Raw genomic sequence first — 6,750 nt, 5'->3', positions numbered from 1 at the left:
CGAGCATCGTCTAGCAAACTTTTGAAGTTTTGGGTCCTTCCTCCACAAAATTTGCCCATTAACTCTTCTTTCACTTAGTTGTCACTTCCAAGTAGGTTCGCATTACTTCCACTTTCGATTGGCATTTCGTTGGGAAATGAAGCGGACAATCTACTCTCAATAGCACTGATCACCGTTGGTGAGGATTTGACAACTATTGTCTTCCATTATCTTCGAAGGGTCTTTGAACTTATGCAGAGCTCATCTACTGGATAGATAAGAGAATTAGGGTACTCAGTTTCGCCCATTCTCTTAAGGGTTGAGAATGCAAAGGTTACTTGACTTTGCCCGCCTCCTCGAGGTTGTACTCTATGTATCGAGCTAGTTACTGGCCTTCGTCTGCTCTTTGCTCACACTTCTAAAGCACTTGAAGTGTTTGCACTCCTTGCATTGAGTTAGTTACTGTGATTCACCTTTTCAATGCCATCGAACTTCTAGAATGCAGGAAGTTTTCACTCCAACTTGGAGTAATTCTCTAATATATTTGGTCGCCTCTAGGATTGTATCGTCTTCTCCATCAATCCTGTCGCCTACTCCATTGAGTAGCAAAGGTATAACACCGCGTACTGCCTGCTTCATTCCTTGGTCGTGCACTCTTGCTTGACTCGAAGTCCTTCACTTTCGACAATCTTGATGAGAAGCTCGTTAACACCAATCTTACGAAGTTCCTTAGCCTCTACCCTGCAGCCTTATCTCGGTACTTGGAGTTTGCCTCTGCATGCTCCACTTCCTCGGCCCCTTTCACGACCAAGCGCTCTCCCTCCATGAGAGCAAGGGATCAATGACTTTCACGGAAGTCCCGCCTCTATGATACCATAGCGCTACCATGCCCATGGCCCTACTATCCGTCGCCTCGCATCTGCATCCCTTTTCTTCACGATCAGTAGATATGTTTCTGTGGCACTCCTCTGAGTCCACCTCCATTATAACTGATGCTTGATTTTGGGTAGCTAAGTCCCTCTGGACTCATCGTCGCTTCCTCGCCCCTTTCGACCCTTTGCTTCAACGCCTCTATATTCTCCAAGCAGCTCCCTTTGATCGATGGAAAGACAGATTGCAACTCCCATGCATGGCCTTTGCCATCACGTTGTAGGGTTTGCACCGATTCTGTTCTCCTTAGCTTCCTTGGTAGCAACGTTCGCTTACTCGACCTTGTCCTCTGACTTGCCGAGCTCCCTTAAGCGAATATGAGCTCTAAAGCAGTCCAACTCTCCAGCTGCTTCGATCATACCTTTGTATGATCAAGTCCCTCCCATGGGACTCACTAGTACTTACATTCGAACTTTTCCCTTGGTGGAACATAGCCCCTATATGCTGATGACCAAGGCTTTCATCTGATGCAAAATTCGATGCATGCACGGAAGACCTGCCTCTACGGTACCATGGCCTTCACTCCTTGAATCCATAGCCCTTCTTACCGTCGTATTGTTCACCGAAGTGGAGCTTCCAGTAGCTCCCGATCATACCTCCGTATGATCTAATCCCTCACGGTACTCATTCATGTGTATCGCATTGCCACGAACTATTCCACCATGATCCGTTGCACCATGTTGCCTCCTGGTGACATCTCTATTGCATTCTGATCCTTGTGGGATGAACTCGAATTGTAATCCCTCCATATGTGGCCTTTGCCAATACATCGCAGGGTCTTTTCCACCTTCGATTTTGTTCGCTCCTTTGGCAATCGACCTTCATCCACCCACTCTTGGGTCACACCTAGATGAAGCACTGCTCTAGGATAGTCCGTCGCCTAGTAGCTCCCGACTTTACCGCAATTAGTGCACCATTGTTTGGATCCTGGGCCTCTGCCCCTACTAGCATAATTTCCGTTGTGCATCGCTTCCTTCATGGTAACTTGAATGGCAACACTATGACATATTCTTTAAGAGTACTCGCCTCCGCGTCCTCTTGCCCTGTGCCAAGGCCTTCTAAACCCAACTTCGCCTCCGTAAATTGAGTCACCTTAGTTCCTCCATCAAATGCTTTTCCGAGATAAGGTGCATGTACCCAGAAGCTCCCTTCGTCTTTGGCACCATGCAAGATGAGTCTGCTTCGTCAGAATGAAGGACCCATGGAATAACATAATCCCGCTCTTGCCTCTACAAGAGTTCATGTCCTTGACCTCTATCCAAGGAAAGCACTGTGCCTCCACTCCATGTTCCATCTTCTATACTGGCTCCCTTCATACGGCTTGGGTACTTCGCCAAGTTATACCCAAGTTGCTCCGCTTCTCGTTTTTGCATTAAGTTGATGGTGGCCCTCGCGCCCACCATTCCACGGGTCAGCCCTCCCTTGAGTCTGATCTCCATATCGACTCCAAGTGTGTCTTCATTTGTGTTGCTTTGTGTCGCTCCCTCACTTGATCTCGCACTGCATCCACTAATGCATTCTCTCGAGCGAGATCGTGCGATGACTCCTCGCTGCTTGTTCAGTCCATTGAGCTTCGTGGAGTTGTTGTTTGTTGAGGTACTCCTCCTCAACATGTGAAGTCCGTCCCACATGATTCTCCCTCCGAAGAGCTGGGACTTATCCCTCCTAGATAACTGTCCCGTTGGAGCAACATCTCTCTTCGTTTCGGAGACCACTATCCCCTTGGACTACTCCGATTTGCTGAACAAACTATGCATTGTTCTATCTCCTGCAAACGCATTAGCTAGATTGCGATTCCACGTCAATATAGCCCCCGTTGCACCACTCAAGGCCTAGCAACATGCTGAACTCGTTGCACACTTTAGCCTCCTACGGACATATCCTTCATATGCCAAAGAGAAATTTTCAATGCTCAATGGCGTCGAGTTTCGATCGCCTTGGGATGGCCGCGAACATTCCATCGTCCGCATACAAGCCTATGCATGAGTATCAAATTAGTTGAGTTAGCAATTCTCCTCACCTTTGTGAGCTTTGCACAACTCTTTCGGTCACTGAGCAACTCATTCCACCTTGCATGGTCTCATCCTTTACTAAACGCCTCGCTTGCCTTTAGCACCATCAAGTATAGTTGTCAACGTTGAGCCGTAACTCAAACTCAACCATCCCAACTTTTATGCGCTCCGCATTCTTCCAAGCTTGCCTGTTCTCGTGGTGCCTCTTACACGAAGGGTTGTCATTCCTCTGAATGCCAATCTCAAATGCCCGCTCCTCCGAGCGACTCCTTTTCCCTACATCTCCATGCCCGTTTTCCCCCAATCGGTCGCGCCTGTGCTGACTGCCCTCAACGCAGCCCCGCTAGGTCTTCCACATTTGCATGCTAAGTGTTTCTATGAGTGTTTGTCTTGCTCTGATACCATTTGTCACGGACTTAGCTGGTTTTGCCTAAGTCGTACGGCACCCTTGCGTATCCAACCGCAAAGGTCAGCCTCCCTGAAGCCTCCCATGATCCCTTAGGACCTACGAAAGAGAAAACGGGTTAGAGAGAATGCCTCACTCGGGATCCACAAGCAAACATTCCAAGAAACACTTCATAGACAATGCAAATTATAAACATACTTTACAAGCTCTGAACAGTTACACAACAAATGGTCAAAATGGTCCATTACAAACCGAAAATCTATCATAAGTGTCCACATAACACAACATTTATTTACAAGCCTAAAGCGGCTACCAAACCCAACTAAAATGGGACTATTAATCCCTCAGTCGTCCCTCTACATGTTGTGTAAAGCATGAACATACCAAAAGACATGAACATACGTAAGTATTACATTAAATATTTTGTTTTGAAGTTTGTCCATGACAAAGATGTGATAATTTCAAATGTATGAGAGGGCGATTTACCATATTACTAAGAATTGAGAGGGTAAATGATAACGTGACAAAGATGTGGTATCTTTTTTTATTATTGCATTGCCTTTAAAAATATGGTATTTTGGGCATTATATGATGAAAATATGAGAGATTATTTCTTTTAATGTGTGAGATTATTGCTCAAAATTGGGAGGGCATTTTGGTCATTTTGTACTGATAATATGACAAAATGTTGCATTTTTATAATATTCGTTATTTTATGGGCATCCTGTATATTATATAAGACGATGCAATTTTAGTAATCTAGTGATTTACGACTCAGCGATCCCCAACTCACTTGGGATTCTTTTCATCGTTGATGACAACTTTTAAATCGAGTAAAAAAAGTCGGAAATTTTGAAATAAAAAAGATTAAAGTATTTTGCTCAAAACTAAGGGAAAAATAAAAAGATTGCATGAAGGATTAATGAATTGACAATAATCAAATGGTTGACCATTCTCTATCCCCTGTCTTTTTTTTTTTATATCTTTCATTTTTCTGGAATTCCTTCATTAATAAGTTACATTTACTCTATATATATATATATATATGTATATATGTACATATATACATATATATATACATATATACATATATATATATACATATATATATACATATATATATACACGCACGTATTCAAAACTCCAGAACGAAGACACGAGTTTGAAACGGACTCCGACTTGGCATCGTACACGATTCCGAAGATTTGAGCCTATAAATACAACATGAAACGTGGACGAAGAACTGTAGTTTTCTGAAGCTATCGAGCCATCAACCAATAGCTTCTTCCGCCGCTCAACGATTGCTTCTCGCCGTCGCATCGTCTTCTTCCTTCTCAATCCAATCCAAGGTTAATTCTTGCAGTGCTCCTGTGCTGTTTCTATATACGATTCGATTGCTCAGTCATGATGATCTTTTTTTTTTATTTTGTTTAATCGAGAACTAGGAGTATATATATATTATGATGATCTTCTAAGCCATGGTCCTTCTTGATCATTACCTGCATGTTGTCCTTGTCCTCCTCTCTTCTTCTCATCCTCAACCATGAGTTGTTTGCTTCTTTGGCATCATAAGCACAAGCAGCAGTTGCTGTGATATCTGATGAGCGTGTGAGCCCGAAGGTTCGAAGCTTAAGTCGGAGCAGAACACTGCAACGATTAGAGAATTAGATCCGAAGCTATGAATCACAAAAAAAAAAAAAAAAACCAAAACAACAAATACATGCATGTGAATAAATATTATGTCGGCTTGGCTAACTAGTGCCTAATTATTCGGCTTGTAATTACGAATCATGTGAATAAATATTATGCTAGCTTGTCTAACTAATGCCTAATTGTTTGACTTGTAATTACAAATCGTATAAGCTCGAAAGATCCTTTATCTTTGTTAAGCTACTTATATATTATCCCTTGTAATTAGGTACTCTTAACATCTCGATCCATGTATTTTCAAAAGTTATATAGAGATTCTTAAATTTATGAAATTGAAACCTAACAAGTGTTGGTGAAGAAAAAAGAGATTAAATGTTTCACTTTTATAAATATAATTTTTAATAGTGTAAGGATCGAAATACTAAATGTAGCTGATTACAATGATTAATATTATAATTAGTCTTAACTTTATTCGACCGGAGTTTAAACAGGGTAGAAGTTATGCAACTCTTGGAAACCCGAAAGAGAGAGATCTCCATGCAGACTTAGAATTAGTGCCTTGATGTGTGCTTATCGAAGGAGGAAAGAGAGAGAGACAGAGAGAGAGTTGATGATAAAAAAATACTGCACACCCATGCATGCATGGCAGGTACTACCTACGTAGAGGACCAAAGAATTCCTTTCTGTGTGTCTTACCTACAAACCCATGGTAAACCACCTTTGTTTAGGCTTCTGTTCTGCTTGCAGACTGACTTAGCTGCTTCATCCTTCTTCCTCAGTTGAGTTCTTACCAGTATTCCTGTAAAAGAATGTAAGAATATTAAGAGTAATATATATGGAGAGAAGAAGACTGCTACTAAACGATGATCAAATAGTTGAGACAAACCCTAACTCTCCAGCTGATTCAGATGGGTGACATGGGAAACATGAAGCTTCAGATGCTGCTGGATTTCATCAGCGCACATGATTTGTTTCACGAAAAATGTAAACTCCATGAAAAACCCTGCAACTTCTACTGTTTCGACTGCCGAATGACTCCCTTCTGCGCCCTGTGCAGACCAGCGCACAACCACGAGCACCAACACATCATCCAGGTGAGTCAAACCAACCAACCAACCATCCTTCGTCGTGACCTCGCATTCTGATGATGGCTTCTTCCATTCCAAAAGGTGTTCAAAGCCACGCGCAAGGAGGCGGTGTTGGAAGAAAGCATCGCCGGGCTCATCGACACCTCGGACATCCAAAAGCTCATCAACAACGGGGCCAGCGTGGTGTACATCAAAAGGAGGAGAGATCCTCGCGCACCGGGACAAATCATCGAACATCACGCGTGCAGGACGTGCTGTTTCATATTCCCGCCCTCTACGAAGGACCCTGGAATCAGGTTCTGCTCCATCAGTTGCAAGGTGAGCGAGGTTTACGCTTGGGAGCTCTGCTTCGTCTTTTGCGTGCGGTGGTAACACGTCGTCGGTGGATTTGAGCGAACGCAGCTGCAGGATATGATGGCGGAATTGGGATGGAGCGAGGGAGGCGAGACGCCGAATGGGGGGTCGACTTCAAACGGCAAGGGCAGCGGCAGCGGTAGCGCAAGCGGCAGCAGCAGCAACGCCACCAGCGACGACGCGGACACGGGAGACGAGGGAGGCATCGTAGTCCCACTTCGTCGGAGGCCGCGGAAGCAGTCGAGGCCTCTTCAGTCGCCATTGATGTGAAAGTAGAGCAAATTAGTTGGAATTGTACAGCAAACACACATACCACCATTTTTTGTCTTCT

At 43.9% G+C, this 6,750-nt stretch overlaps 1 long non-coding RNA gene across 2 annotated transcripts; it reads right to left on the bottom strand.

The window, feature by feature from the left end:
- Positions 1–4,460: 4,460 nt before the first annotated feature.
- Positions 4,461–6,699, bottom strand: LOC135617476 (uncharacterized). Of its 2 annotated transcripts, XR_010488755.1 has the most exons (4): positions 5,864–6,699; positions 5,674–5,776; positions 4,827–4,974; positions 4,461–4,706 (listed from the first exon to the last, which is right to left on the bottom strand). It is a non-coding gene; the product is annotated as an uncharacterized LOC135617476 (long non-coding RNA). The 2 variants fall into 2 exon arrangements; XR_010488754.1 differs by having other exon boundaries at positions 4,461–4,974.
- Between the last annotated feature and the right edge of the window lie 51 nt (positions 6,700–6,750).

This window comes from Musa acuminata, chromosome BXJ2-7 (assembly GCF_036884655.1).
Source record: "Musa acuminata AAA Group cultivar baxijiao chromosome BXJ2-7, Cavendish_Baxijiao_AAA, whole genome shotgun sequence".
Taxonomy (NCBI): Eukaryota; Viridiplantae; Streptophyta; class Magnoliopsida; order Zingiberales; family Musaceae; genus Musa; species Musa acuminata.
The sequence above is the reverse complement of the archived record's forward strand: the minus strand, read 5'-3'. Positions and strand labels throughout refer to the sequence as shown.